Genomic DNA, 15334 nt, shown 5'->3' with positions numbered 1-15334 from the left:
ACAAGGGCTTCTTCTAAAACGCACCGCCAGAGAAATTGCTCCGGGAGGTTCAGGATCTTCACTTTGCTTTTCATCTCTTTCTTACCCCGAGGTCGCAGCAAGTTAACACAAGCTGTAGGAATAAATAATGCCGATCGCTCACCACTCCACCAACACTTCAAAAAAAAAAAACCTTTATCTGGTGCTAGCAGTGCTTAAAAGGGTTCACCGCGGAGGCGGGGGGGGAACCACTCTTTTTGAGAGGGGCTACACAACAGGGGAGAACCCACTCCAGTGACTGCGCCGGCGGCCCGCGCGCCTCTTTGCGAGCTGGCGCGTTGCTCGAGCTCTGCGTTCGCCCAGCTGAGTGTTTTGGAGGTTTCGCGTGAAAGCAGAGGTGCCCTTCCAACCTCCCATCTAATCACGCCTCTACTCGCGCTAATCGGAGGCACAGCCGCCACCGACGGAGCAGAAACACAATGAAGCTGATTGGAATAACCCTAATAACCGTCATGGCGAAGAGAAACAATGAGGAAGAACTGCTGAAATCGCTTCACTACCACCGGCGTGCCCCAGAGAGACGGAAAAAGAAAAGCAGATTTAAAAATGACCAGTTACCGCCTCCCTTCACTTTTATTAATGGAATCCCCTGGAGCTCTGCTATGATGATTTGGGGTTTCTTCGGTCCGAGAAGGAAAATCTAAGACTCCCGCTACTGCAAGGATAGCATCCAAACAAAACCACAGCCCTCCCTCCCGAGTGTTAAGACGCTGACAAAGCTGGGTACCAGAAGAAAAAGAGTGCAGCAGCAGAGGCACGCAACTAACACAGCCGTGACCACAGGTTTCTGTCCCACTCGATATCACATGCAAAGTAAACAGACGGGGAGAGTCAAGTTACTCCAGAGTGGTGAAGAGTCCAGGACTCCAATGATTCCAGTTACCAAGCTGAGGAAGGGCTCACGCCCCCAGTAAAGCACGTCCACAGGATGTGGGTGCGGGTTCAACGAGGTTCCTTAACTTAACCAGCCCCAATCCCATCATAATATCGTCTCACAGGATTGTCCTGAAACAATGCTGGATTGAGCTGCATGGTTCCACGGCTCCCACTGGAATTTAAGAGGATCGGACATCCAGGGATTATTGTGGATGTCTGTCACAGGCTCCTCAAGCCCAGCTGGGCATTCCCTACAAACCAAGAGCATCTGTTATTTTACCTGGAGGTTCCTAATATTTCGGCCAGCACCCACCACATTAACTGCGCTAACACCGCGTGGAATATTCATGATTAAAAGTTTGGACTTCGTACGTTCAAACCTACTATACTGACTGATAGTAACTGTATATTCAAAGATGCTGCAGTTGACTCATTTCAGGGTTTAAGTTAAAAAAAAACGTATCTATTGATTTTCCAGCAGCAGTTCAGAACAGTGGCAACAAAAAAAAAAACATTTCCTCAATTTTTTTCTGTGGGTTTCAAAAGCCATGTGAGTTCCAGCCCCCTCAAACGAGCAGTTTGTGTTAAACCCAGCAGTCTGCAGGAGCGGCACAAAGACACCACAGTCATATCTTACATAACGCACGGCCCTATATTTAAACACGCTTGCTGTCATGCAGAGCGCTTCTTCAATGTACATGGATGCAAATTTTGTTGAAAAAACAACAACAAAAAGACAAAAAAAAACTCCCACATCTGTCCCAGTTGCTTTTTTGGCAACCGTGCAAAAAAAAAAAAAACCCACAAATTGAAGTCTTTGCGGTTTCTGATTATTTGCTAACACATCATAAAGTCCAAAAAAAGGCAGGGCCATGATTTTGTTAAAAGGCATGTACAGACAAAAATGCAGTGTGTCAGAGGAGCAGCACGGAGGAGGGATTGTTAGATAAGCCCCCCAAGGCACAGCATAGTAAGAGTAAAGGCCATTTTCAAATCTCCAGTTCGGCACTTCAGGGGTTACACAGCTCAGGGAAGGAGGTCTGAAACACAGGAGTGGACGGACTCGAGGTCTTGTACTGCTTTAAGCCTGCTGTCAGCACGCGCTTAGAGGACATGGGGGGATGCCCAGTTTAATTAAGAGAAATGCCTTCACATCCCAGATGTCCTTCTGGTGGGGAAGAGCTCAGGGAAGGGGGCTTAGAATCTAGACAAGGGGCTAAGCTCATCTGCGGCCAGACTGGCGCCACCATCCTCTGGCCATCTGAGTCGGCGATCGCAGTTTGATCGACGCAAACACACACACACGCACACCAGCCTCCCCCACCTTCAGGGTCACGGAGCTTCACGGCAGGTACACCGCCCTCCCTTGTGGTGCGGAAGACAGATGCACGCAGGCCATTCAGCTGCAAACTCGACCTCGCAGAAGTGCCAGCTCTGAGCTACCGCTCTTCGCTTCCCATGATTTAGAAACAGTCAGCTTTCGGCTGAGGCTGCCAGGGCTCGAGAGACTGAGTTCCCAAACCCATGCCGGGGAGCAGGACCTGCAATGTCAAATAACCGTCTGAGCGGGAAGCTTCCCTTTCCTGCTCCCCAGAAGGGGCGCTGAAGCCAGGCACGACTATTTTCTCCACGACCACAGCACTGGGCAGCTTTCCCGTACGGTTGGGAGAAAGCCTTTTAACTCTGCATTGTTCTTCCTGCTGCTGTGCAAACTCAGCTTGGAGCTCTGAAAGACCCATTGTTACCATCCCCCCCCCAAGTCGAACTATGACCCCAGCTCACCTGTGGCTTGCAGTACCACAACACCATTGTGGTGATCCCACAATTCCATTAACGCTTTGTCAAGATGTTCTTTGAGAAGCTACATTTATAGGCGCTATATAGAATAACGTTTATTATCATGCTAACAGTACGCTTTTTTTAAATTTCTGCAGCTAGCAGCGGGTGCTTTCTTATCAAGGAAGTACTGAATATGGATACAGAAGGATAAGCAGGGGAGATGCTCTGTGTCCTTAGTTATACTGCAAATTGAAGAGCAGGAATCTAAGTTTGGCGATCTGAAAAAGCAGATGCGTCTGCTCCCACTGGCAGGGAAAACGCAAGGGTAACCCATGTTGCAATGCGCTTCCTGAAACAAGTATCTCCTCTCCGTCACTCTTCCTGGGTCGACCGCAGGACAATGGTTTTGGAGTAACAGTTCAGCGCTCCAAATCAAAGCAGAGTCGCCAAACGCCGCCCAAAATGCATGAAACCAAAAGCCAGCGGGAGAGAGAAAACTCTTTAAAAAAAGACACGTATACAAGTACAAGTTCAGAAAACAGCTCAGTGCTTTTTACAGCATAAAGCGGGGTCTTCCGAGTTTCGTTCACAAAGCATTTAGAGTAAATAACTAAATACAACAGCGCTGCCGAACACATCTCCACATCTCAACCTTTCAGCCACTTTGTTTCCTGTTCTTTCCTACAGAAGGGGAAACAAAACCCATCAGCAGCTGAACAACGTGCAAGAAATGTCACAGAAAGGTGAGTGGAGATAGCAAACGGTGCGGAACACCCGCCGCGCGGCGGATCGGTGCCGCTCGCGTTAACGGGAGAGTGACGGGCCTCCGCCGTATTGCCGTGTTTATCGAAGATCTCACCCTCCCCCGAATTAGTAAGGATTCATGACTAAATGGGAGGATGCGAGGCCCGAATCCCAGCTTCCCTGCATTAATGACGCCACGGTGACCAGAACACGCAGGGCAATGCACTGGTGTGGTGGCGCCACCTTACAGGGAAGCCCATAGCAGTGAGCACAGATGTGTACGTAACACTGGATAGGAACTCGAAAACAGGATAAAAAAAGTTTTTGTTAAGTATATGGGGCTTCTGAAAAACAGGACTGTCAACATACAAACAGGACCAGCTGGGTGGCCTTATTAGCAGATACTGTACTGATGTCCTATCACGGGTAGAGTCCTGCCTTGTGTTTGCAGGACAGGCTCCTGTTCCCATGACCCCTGTCAGGAAGTCGCTTGTTCCCGATAATGGATGGAAACTGTATTTGCTGGCCCTTACCAAACTAAAGCCCTGACCTCTTTTTAAGAAACAGCTGGATGAGATCTAGCTACTGAAAAAATAAATGAGCTGGACCAAATGGGCCACAAGTCCTCTTCTTGTTTGCAACTTGAACACGGGAACCGCTTTTCATTCAAACTGTTATTTTCACATAACTGGAAAACCCAGTGGGCTGACTCACTTCAGTAACGCGGCCAGAGCCTATTGAACACCTGCACAGTAAAGGGAAACGAGATCTGTGAAACCCTGGCTGTTGCATGAGAACCCAGAACCCTCTCCCATCTTCTGGTCAGGGCCTCACTCCTCAGACTGCTGCTCAGCAGGAGAGCTCAGTTCCTCTCTAGCCTAGGCCCATTGGTTTTCGGTTCAGATCTCGCACTGCTAAAACCACCTCCTGCTACAACACATACAAGAAGAGGATGGCCAGTGCAGAACAAAGCATCCAACAAATGCAAAAAAAACCACATACTGTATAAAGATTGCAAGTTCACATACTGCAAAAAGGAGCCAATTAAACAAGTTCTTAAGGCTCTTACCCCAGTCTCACCGTTTATGCAAGGAAGGAAAACGTAACTAGTCCCTGCAAATGAACGCAAGCGAGCATGCTCTAAGGGCGGCTCACCTGTAAGAGCAGACCCATGCCTCAGCATGGCGACTAGGGAGACTGGAGCAGGCACCGTCTTTCAGGTCCTGAATACTCGGTCATCAAGATAATGTGAACTCATTTCCTAAGCTCCACTCTGGGCTGTACAGTCTGTCCTCCCTCAAGTCCACCCTTAATTCCCCTGGTGCAGCAGTTTCTCTCTCCTGCCCCCAAGATCTGCTGCGTGTCACTCAGGCGGGGGCTCACTTCAGTGGGTTCCCTGCCGTGTTATTACTTACAATACATGATTACCTGGGAGAATTACAGCTGGATCCGAAGGTCAGCACAAAAAATAAATCAGACCGAATCGAGCAGATTCTGTGATCCAAACAACAACAACAACAACAACAACAATCAACCAATCCTCTAGAGCTAATTATTAAAAGGGGAAGTGCAATGCTATTTTCCATTTTGGGGTTATGATGAATTGGCCACGATGAGTGCATTTCAAACCAAAATGAAACTACCAAGCACACGGTGCTGTGTACAACCTCCAATCTACATCACAAAAGAGACGAAGTTTCGACGCTTCAGAACGAGGCCACAAAACCTCCAATGACACAAAAGGGCCCTATTAGACCACGGGTGTTTTGCTACTATACTAGAAGTAAATATTCTCATCAAACCAACACGTACTAGGCGATGTTTTGTTAGATACTTTGCAAAAAGAGGAACCTGCCCACCAGCTAAAATACACAAATAATAATAAAACGTTAATAGGAGACTGTTTCACAGTGACTAGTGAGCAGGAAGTTCACGCCAACTCCTGCTCTCAACTGTTGACAGACCAGCGACTCAAATTTGGAATTTGTGAAACGGTGCGATATCTTTAATTAATTTGAGATTTAATAACCAGTCTGAGAAATGAAAGGGCAACTGCAGTCCCAAGGACATTCCCAAAATAAAAGGAACAATAACTACCACTTCAAAAAAAAAATCAGGGTTAATTACAACAGAGTACTTGTCTCCCATAAGAAGAAAATCGGTGTATAAAAAGATGTGTATGCTGCACTGAAAACTTAATACAAGAAACAAAATCTACACCCTACATCCCTCCCTTAACAAACCTCAGAGGCATTACTCATGAAGTGTTTTCCAGTAAACCACATAAATAATAATCCGGAAAAAAACTGTTAATACAGTACCTCTTGATTTGCTTGATTCGACTACAGCACCTCTTGAGACAAGAATACTACCATACTAAAAATATGTCCGACTTCAAAGAACTGTTTATTTATAAGGAATTCAAAACAAAATGCGACAAAGGCGTGATCATCAGTGAACCTCGGAAAGAGACGGGTATGACTCACGCCGTAACCGGGGATGAGGAAAAGTTTTTAATTAGGGCCCAGACTTTGCAACCCAGGTTGTCGGCGAACTTGCCATCCAATGAAAAGTAAGATTTGGAGATGCTTTTAAATCTGTTTTAATGGCTTTGACAACCCCTTTCTTTCCAGAAAATGGAAATGCAATCCTTAAATGTGGAAAAAAAAATATATATTTAAACCTGTTTGTTTAATCATCAGCAGTCCTGCACTGTAACTCTTATGCCTGATTTGGCCACATATCAAAAAGTGTTCGAGCTCACATTTCTGATGGGTTCTTGACCCCCTGCAGGGTGGCTTGCGTTTTTGTTTAAAATTAAAAACAACTGGAATCACCAATATTGTTTTTATTGTATGACTCGCGAAAGAAAAACAACTGTCATCGATTCTAAAGATGAAGACTTGGCTGGTCATCAAGCGACCCGTGTGGCACGCAGCTGGCTCTCAGCTCCCACTCTGCGGCCATGTGACCGGTGGAGCTGCGCTCCGCCTGGCACACAGCAAGTTAGAGAAAGGAGCACCCTGCTGCGCCCCGCCAACGTCACCGCCAGCGCACAGAGGGGCGCAGGACCCGTCATTTGCCGAGAAGCCGAGAGTCCCCACTGGGAGAGCGCCGTTAAATTGGGAGTTCTGGTCGCCGCCCGCAAGAGGCATGGGCCCGGACTCGAACCCGTGACAACCAGGCCACCGAGCTCAGCCAGTGCGCCGTGGCAGAACCGTCACTGGTGATGCCACTCGGGAGCCACGCGCAGGAAAATCATTTCAGAACCCAAGGCTGTGCTAACCATCCAGAGGGGCCCCGTTCAATCCCTTCATGGCTTCACTCCGAGCTGACATACGGGCCAGTGGCTGGCAGCCCTGCCCCTCAAGTGCCAGGTTCCAGCAGCCGCTTGAGGCATCTTCTCACTCACACCTCGTTAAGACCAGGAAAAACCAGCAGAATGGGCTTTTATTCCGGTCGATTGGTTCAATTAAGTCACGAGGATGCGAGAGGGCACAAAAACCCTGAACGAAGGCAGCGCTCCAAGGCCGGGGCTGTAGGCCCTTCATATCGTTGCGTTAGACAGGCAGGCACTCTTCATGCTACATGCCCTCGGCCTGCTTGAAACCTGGCGCGCTTGGAGCAGCTTGCCTCCTCGAAATCTGGGCTGGCATCCAGCGCGCGTCACACGGGGGAAAGCACTTTGGCTGGGGATGGAGAGGGGCTGTTGGGGGGGGGGGTCTCGGCCTCGCCCCCTGTAAGCGTGGGGACACAGCGGGCAAGGGGCATGCGGTGTCAGCTTGGATCTGTGCTATTCTGAACGACAGCCAAGGACTCTACCCGGCACCTAAGCTGGGGTGTCGGAGGAATGCTTGTCAACCTGTCCCCGGAACAAAAACGAATGCTAAACAAAAACTTCAAACGCCTCACTTTAACCAAATGTGTCGCTTGTGCTTTCAAGAGCGCAACCTGTACCGCTGTGCGTCGGCTGTGGGTCGCACAGCCTCTAGATCCTGAAGTTCGTTAAACGATGACAGACACTGTGGGAGGGGGAATGCATGAACAGCACAAGAGCAATACGCAAAGCTGCAGGACAGAGCAGGAAGGAAGGGTTAATCATGGGGCCCCTCCCCTCCCGAAACCCCAGCCAGACCTCTTACCTTGGCTTCAGATCACACAGCCTATTATACTGCAGGGTCGCAGTCAGCTGATCCAGACAAAAGGCCTAATCGGATTCAGGGCGATCAGTGTATTTAATTCCCCGCCACAACCTAAAGGGGGGGGAAAAAAGAACAGTAATGAGATTCTGCACCAAGTGTGGCCCAAACATACGTGGACTAAACTTAGCAAATCTGCTCTCAATTTAAGCCCATTCTGCACACTAGCTCTTAGCCCGAACTGGAGACCTTCACAGGCCAACGCAATGCCGCAAATTCGCCTGCCTCCCCCCACCCTCCCCGCCAACGGCTCTGCTGTCACAGCCGTTTGCCGTCACATTCAGCTGTCTTTTTGTTTATTAAACTCCCAGCAGCACCAGCCTGGATGGGACGCTCATCCCCTTTCACGCCCCGCTCCTCCTCGCAGGGCCCGCGCGCCACAGCGGCGCTGGCGACAGGACGACGCCCGCGGCCGACACGGTGCGCCTCGGTGGCTGGAGGACTTTATCCGGAGGCAGGTACCGTAGATGCGCAACATGAGGCCGGCTGAAAAACTTGTGTCCGTGCCAAAGTCTCATCGAATAAGTAAAGCACCCCTTCCCCCCAGAACTCATGCAAACTCATGCATCTGGAGGGCAAAAGTTTGAACCGACAGAAAGGAGGAAATCCAGGAGCGTACACTGGCAGCACAGTAAACCTCACCAATGATGCCTTGGCTTTTCCAAAGCATGCTCATGCCCTCAGGTCACTTAGCCTTAAGAACAGCCATCAAATCCTTCAACGAGTCTCATGATACAGGAATCACATCCTCCTCAACATCCGCGTCTTTCGAAAGGCAGGAAAAGCCATCCTGCTCTCCGACGGGCTTCACTGCACTCCTCCTCAGCGCACAGTATCAAAGCGGTCATTTGAGGAGAAAGAGAAACTGAATAACGCTCTCGCTCGGGAGACTGGATCGGGATAAGCTGGGAGATGTTTGGAGAAATAAATCTTGCTGTGCATTAACCGCACAGCTTTGCTGAAGCCTGTTGGAACGCGTCAGTCGGGGTTTATTAAAGCGCTGTGCCCCTCAGCCACTTTCTCCTCTCCTCCTATCTCTTTCTCCGCGGAATGAGAAAAACAAAGGAAGCTTGCCTGAACAGAGAACATGAAAGTTTAATCTTTCCCTTTTCTGCCTTGGTAAAAACGCAAGTAGCACTGTATCTCGCCATCTCCATCTCTTGGAATCAAGTTTGCATATCTAATCACGCCTGTCCTAGCTTGATGTGGTGAATTTTGGAAGGCATTCTAGCAGATTTTACCATGTTTGTTTTGACATTGTTTCCCCCCCAGTTGGCATCACCCTCTACCATATGTCACTGGGCTAAGCCGCCCTTGACAGCTCCTTTATCCTGATCTTACTGGGCTGTATCACACTGTACTGTGCTTTTACACTGATCTCACTGGGCTGTATTACACTGTACTGTGCTTTTACCCCAATTTTACTGGGCCTTACTGCACTGTACTGTGCAGTAAACATTTATAAGGGTGTAGAGCCCAAATTCTTCCTTAAGCACCATGACATGTGAAGATGTCATGTACTATATTTCTTGAATACAGATTTAAAAAAAATATCGCTTTTACGTACTTTGGCTGCAACTTGATAAATCATTTTGCAATCCAGCTCATGCACCCCTGATATAATTAAACTGTGTGCAACCGTTTCATCTTCACAAACTTGGTTAGGTTCATGGGTCTTGAGACCTCAAGCCTGCTCTGCTCTGGACTGAACCCAAAGCAAACCTTTTTCTTCACGAACCAGGAAACTGGGAAGGGGTCGGGGGGAGGAAATTGATTCCTCTTTCCCAGTCTAACTGCACAGGCAGGCAAAACCCACAGGCAGAGGAAAAGCCTAGAGATGCAGATTGAACAGAAAGATGTTCTCCAGTGACCCAATGAGACGAGGAGGAGAAATCCTCAAAGAGGCTGGGATCAATATTAACCCAACTGCACCTGCCTCAAAACCAGGCGGTTCTCCAATTTCCACAATAAAGATGGGTAATGACCACCAAGTACAAGTTTGAAGATTAAAGTGTTTCGTTCTTATCCAAGATAGCCTTGCCACAACGTTAAAAAAATTAAACTCTAATATTGCACAGTGTCTTGTTTAATAAGAAAGTTACAGCGAACATCAACATCTTTACAACAGGAACAAGTAAAGGTTTATTCCATGCTGGAGAGACAAGAACACAAACAACGTTTCGTTGTGTGACACACCTGAAGAAGGCTCCAGACAAAACGTTGTCGGCTTTTTTCTCTTTTCAGAATGGAAAGAACCTTGTTCCTTTGCAGCCTAGACACACGGACCTGTCTTTATGACGGTATAATGACGCTCCGATTAACGTTGCACTTCTGTGGTTCGCAGTTGTATGTAGTAGACAGTGGACAATGCAGACTATTCCTCGAGTTTCTCTCCGTTTCAGGAGGGAAGCCTTGGATTCAGATCCGACATCAACCACTCGCCATTCAGGGCAAGAAACTCTGAAGGATTTAAAAATAGCTCCTGTCCCGAGAAGTCTGCAAAACCAGAGGTGCTGCGCATTTGCGGGGATGGGCGGACTGTCAAAAATAAGGATTTCTCCTGATCATTTCAAGAGGCCAGATGTATCCAACTGCCCTTCTCCCTTCCCCTCCTCTGTACTTTTCTGCTCACTCTGGTAACCCTCACCAAAACAGTAAAACCGTCGTTATAAAAAGGTTGCGCAATGAGCAGGAATGAACTGGGGGCCACAAATCGCTACAAACCTGGGGTCAGAGCACACGAAATGCAGGAATTTAGCAACACGAAACTCACTGCAGAATTCAGTCTGTGTGTCAGTCTCTCTCTAGCTGTATGTGGAAAAAAAAAACAGAACTTGCCGGAAGCAAGCAGAGAGCTATTTCACTTTGTTTGGCTTAAGCTCCACTCACCCCATAAGGCCCACATGTTGATCATGGACTGTTCAGTTCAGTTTTATCTGTATAGTGCTTTTTACAATGGACATTGTCACAAAACAGCTTCACAGATTTCTGGGCCTGAACCCCCAGTGAGCGAGCCTAAGACGACAGTGGCAAGGAAAAACTCCCCGAGATTAAAATAGGAAGAAATCAAGGCACAAAATGGAGAGTCTATCCTCCTCTGGGCTTATGGCTTTCTTAAAAGGCAGTGGTTAGCTGCCAATACTACAATTTGACATGGAGGACAGTTCGTGATCTTTAGATACTTGGAATATTAATCCAACAAACCTGACAGGAAGCCCAATATGACTTCATTTTTTTTTATCTGGTAAGCAGCACAACAGGACTAATTTGGCATTCAAAGCACGCACCCCGCCTGATGAATATTTTCAAAAATGCAAAAATCCAGATCCAGATTCTTCAGGAGTTGCGTGACTGTTGTCGTGGGCAGAATAGTTTTCGTCTGAGCTCAACTTTTTTTTTTTGTTGGTTGTTGTTGTCGTTGAGTGAAACGTTGGATCCCTTTCCCAGAATTCAAATTGTTCCCAAATGGTACGGAGCACAGTTTTTGTTTTAAGAGCGCTGCTTTGGAGAACAAATTAGGGTGCATGTATTTATAGTAGTCCTTAATGGATTTTTTAAATGTTTTTTTCAAGATTGATTAGAGTGTGGAAAGATAAAAATCTTTGGTTTTCAGAGCAAGTCAGCTGAGAGATCTAACAAGTACTAACGGCGTCTTTGAAAAATCATGACTGATGGCCCATGCATAGCATACAGTACTACTTAATCAAGTCCCATTCGTCTGAGGTTTACATGAGTGGGTGAAAAAGCAAACTTCTACTACGACAGGATGACGTGCAACCCTGCACGTACAGTACAGGACCATGCCATCCAAGACTCATCAAATCGAGGAGGAAAACTCCACTCTAGACAGTGGAAACGTAATGCCCGCCTCTCGTATCTCAGCCAGAGACCACTGGACATCAGAGCTCTGTACGACAACAATGCACCCATGCACACCCCGTTCTGTTCTTGGCCATTACAGGGCACAGCAACCGGTACCACACCACTACCAACACAGCAACAGCATCGATTCTAAAGCTTTAAAATCTGAGCCCCAGAGGGGGGTGGTAGCAGTCCAGTTAATCGCTCACGATTCCGAGATGGAAAGACTTCACTGCTCTGCAGTCCGGAACAAAGCAGCTCAGGGTTGAAACGGCATGCAGTATTAAGCACAAGTGGGATAAAGGGTCTATCAGAACCCTAATCAGATCAACAGACAGAACCTGTTTTTACAGGGTCGCTTTTATTCCTTCATTTTAAACCTGGAAGAGAAAAGCACAATGAGAGTGCTTGATGGCTACTTTCAAAAGTCTACCTAGTGGGTGGTGTTGCTCAATAATCACAACGCAATCGACACTCAATCCCTTCGGATTTGCTTGGAATAGAACCGTACTGTACTAAGAATGCGCTTGGGTTCTGAGAGGAGTTCACTTTTCTTTGGCAGAGACCTAACAAATCCCATTCGGTTTTTCTTGTGGATAGCGGTATTGTTCTGCAGCTCCCCACATTATTATTCTTCCCTTGCAAATGTATTTTATTGTATTTGCCTGGAACAGTTTGTTTCCTCTGTGCCTACACTGCATATTAAACTTTCTACCCAATATAAGCCCCCCCTGCATAAGGAATTCTGCCAGACAGGTACACAGTATCATAATGTGACACATTCTCCCATGAAAGTTCCCTACTGAATCCTTTCTTATGCCGTCACGGAGAAAAAGGAATCTAATTCCCTTGCCTTTGGTGTGGTGGAGATACCTTAGTCTCAGCCCGCCCGATGGACTGAATGCCATCCTCTTATCTGTAACTGCTCTTCATGACCTTGTCCTGGTCTCTTCTACGCCAGCGCAGACCGAATACGCAATAGAGACGGATCCTCCGAGGGCCCTCGGGGTAAGAGGGCCACAGCTGGTGTCCCTGCCAGCCACTACGCCAGCTTCCACTTCTTTGCTCCCGGATCCAAGACTGACCGAGACTAGGCTAGACCTCGAGTCGGACTGAGACGCACAGGAAGCGGCGTGGAGAAGGAACAGCAGAACCCCACACGCAGGGCATGAGAAACGGGTGAATGTATGGATAAAAGAATTTTTGAACTTGAGACCACTCCCAGGGTCTGTCCTCATCCATTTCATCCGGCGATTCAGAACCAGGCAGATTGGAAGCAGACTAGCCAGAGCTAAACGTCAGATTAATCCAAGACATCCCGCTGTGGTTCGGCAACCTCCCCACCTCAATTCTTCACCCTCCCCCACTGCCCAGTGTAGTTCCAAATCTCGGGTGATTGGATGCTCTTAATCCTAGACCCCATTCAGATCCACGCTGCTGTGAGAACTGTTCTGTAGACGTTCAGATTGGCAAGCAAACAAAAACAGTGGCAAACGGGTTACTTGGGAGTCTTTTTTTTTTAAACAAGTTAACAACTTTTTTTTATAAAAAGATAATGTTGCTTTTCTTAGCTGACTGGAAATCATCCTCATGAAAACTCCATTTAAAAAAAAAAAAGAGCAAACCTAACGGGGAGAGGCTGTAACTGTAACAGACTGGATTCATTTCTATTGGGTTGGGTCAGCGCTGGGCAAGGCCATGCCAAGCAGGGCCTGATGCAGAAGGGTGACGGATCTGTATTGCAAGTGCGGAAGCACAGAGGGGTGTGGGAGTGGACCGCTCTGCTAATTTTTATGCACAGTGCCTCATCTGACAACCCCCCCCCCCCCCCCAGCAATTCAGAAAACAGAAACCAGATGCTCTCTGGAAAGGGCTGACGCTGACAGCTTCTCAGAGAGATCAGGGCTTGTCCCGGCCTGGGGGCAACGCACACGTGGCTGCCAGACCCTCTGCTCCTGCCGATTAAGAGCAGGTATGCGTGTGGGCGGCGTTTCGGCGGTAGCGAGGGCGAGCTAGAACGCGCACGCTGAGGATCCGAGTCAAAACAGAGGGGTAAGAAACAGCTTTTCTGGTTCTCGGCTCGTTTCAAGACACTCCCCCTCCTCGTCCCCCTGAGCCACAGAGGGATGGCACAATTCTCTGGACCTTTTAAGGTCGACAAAGCCACGACCTTTAACCTTTCCTGCCAGTGTTGCTTGTTTTTTTTGGAAAGGAGAGTTCCATCAGACCTGGAAGAATCACCTCAGGTTATAAGATTCTTGGATATTTTGCACCACACTGTACAAGAAAGAATGGGAAATGATAAGTGCAATTAACTGTGTTCTGCTGCAATCGAGCCACTTACTAGCTTTCCATCTCACGACAAAACATTGTCAGATTAGCATGAGTAAAACTGCAGACACTGTGGCAAACCCTCTGGCACAAAATGGAGGAGCCTCAAACACCCAGTGACCACAACGTATGGATCACCCAGGGACTGAGGGAAAGGTAGCAAAGGAGACCAACGTTTACACAACTGTGGGAAAACACAGCAGGGATGCATGGATGAGATTGTGGGCGGAGAAGAAAAAAAAAAGACTTTCATTTCCCTGCAGCCTGATACGGTGTCAGTTTTTATGCTCGGCTGGTTGTTGTGTCAACTGTACTGAATAAGCAGAAATGCAGCACGTCTGACTTTAAGATGTCAGCTATTTACATATAGCAGGGTTTTGCACATTTACTCAGCACAAGACAACAAGCATGAAATCTCCAGCTCAGCTTTATAAGAGTATAGTAAACTACAGTAGCTCAGACTCCTGTGCATAGGGATTCTGCCAGACAGCAATGCAAAACTTGGAGCCGGTAAGATTGCTGCATAATCAGGAGTCAGATTTAAAACCCTGGTGTTGCCATGATGATGTAGTGGAGAAAGCTGGACAAGCCAAAAATAATTAAAAACATTTTTTTCCCTCCCCCAAACGACAAAGAAAGCAGGGCAAATACTTCTCTGTGCAGAGAAACAAACAAAAAAAAGAAAACCCATCTATGCAGTTAATGAAGATTATCCCAGGGTAACTGGCAAGAAACGAATGGTGGCCAACCTACCCCCAAAATTATTACAATTATTTCCAGTTAATTAGGGCCCCAATCTTGGCACACGTCTTCATTAACCACCAGCAAGCAGCATGCACTCCAAAAAGGACAGAATTCACACAATTCAGGTGCTGGAGCAGGGGAGCGATGAATCAGGCTGGGGAAGAAGTAATTAAAGGCCACGAACCCCAGGGAAAAGAGAAGCCAATCTGCAGCCTTGTTCCCTCTCGTACACCTGCCGCACGACGCTGGCGTGTGGGCGTGACGGGAGATTTATCAAAGAAAGGGCACAAGCGGTGTGCATTCTCACCACTCCCCAGGCTGAATGCATTACAGTAATTTAACGCAGCGCAGAGTAGATCTGATTAGCGATGCCTGTACTGGGGGCAGCAGGATACAAAAAAAAAGAAACAGGAGCACAAAAGGACAGTTTGTACAATCCAGTCACACATTCTGCATGGATTAAGATCACCTCTCCAGTGACTGATAAAGACATTAATGCCAACAGTTAATTAAGCAGAATAATCAAAAGGGTGTGGGGGGGTGTCCTTCACAACTGTTCCTCTTTAACCTTGGTTTGGGATTGCTCGCCGACTGAAACGCTTGATATAATTTAATGTGATCGTGCCTTCTGTTCCAGCGGGCCCCCTCTCTATTATTACCAAAGTGCTAAAGGAAAATCTGACGGGATTAATCCATTAACGCCCCAATAATGGCAGCTGACAAACAAAGCCAGAACACTTAATGGATCCCCTAGCCCTCCT

General features: G+C 47.6%; 1 protein-coding gene across 10 annotated transcripts in view; it reads right to left on the bottom strand.

Annotated features, from left to right (window-relative positions):
• The window catches only part of sema6cb (semaphorin 6Cb), a 306316-nt gene that overhangs the window by 94394 nt on the left and 196588 nt on the right, over positions 1-15334 (bottom strand). For all 10 annotated transcript variants that reach the window (XM_069184905.1, XM_069184909.1, XM_069184904.1 and 7 more), the window contains one exon: positions 7581-7691. The gene's annotated coding sequence lies outside the window, so the exon portion shown is untranslated. The remainder of the gene's footprint in view (positions 1-7580; positions 7692-15334) is intronic.

The sequence above is a fragment of the Lepisosteus oculatus genome, chromosome 27 (assembly GCF_040954835.1).
Source record: "Lepisosteus oculatus isolate fLepOcu1 chromosome 27, fLepOcu1.hap2, whole genome shotgun sequence".
Lineage (NCBI taxonomy): Eukaryota > Metazoa > Chordata > Actinopteri > Semionotiformes > Lepisosteidae > Lepisosteus > Lepisosteus oculatus.
Note: the sequence above shows the minus strand (reverse complement) of the source record. Positions and strands in the feature narration are given on the sequence as shown.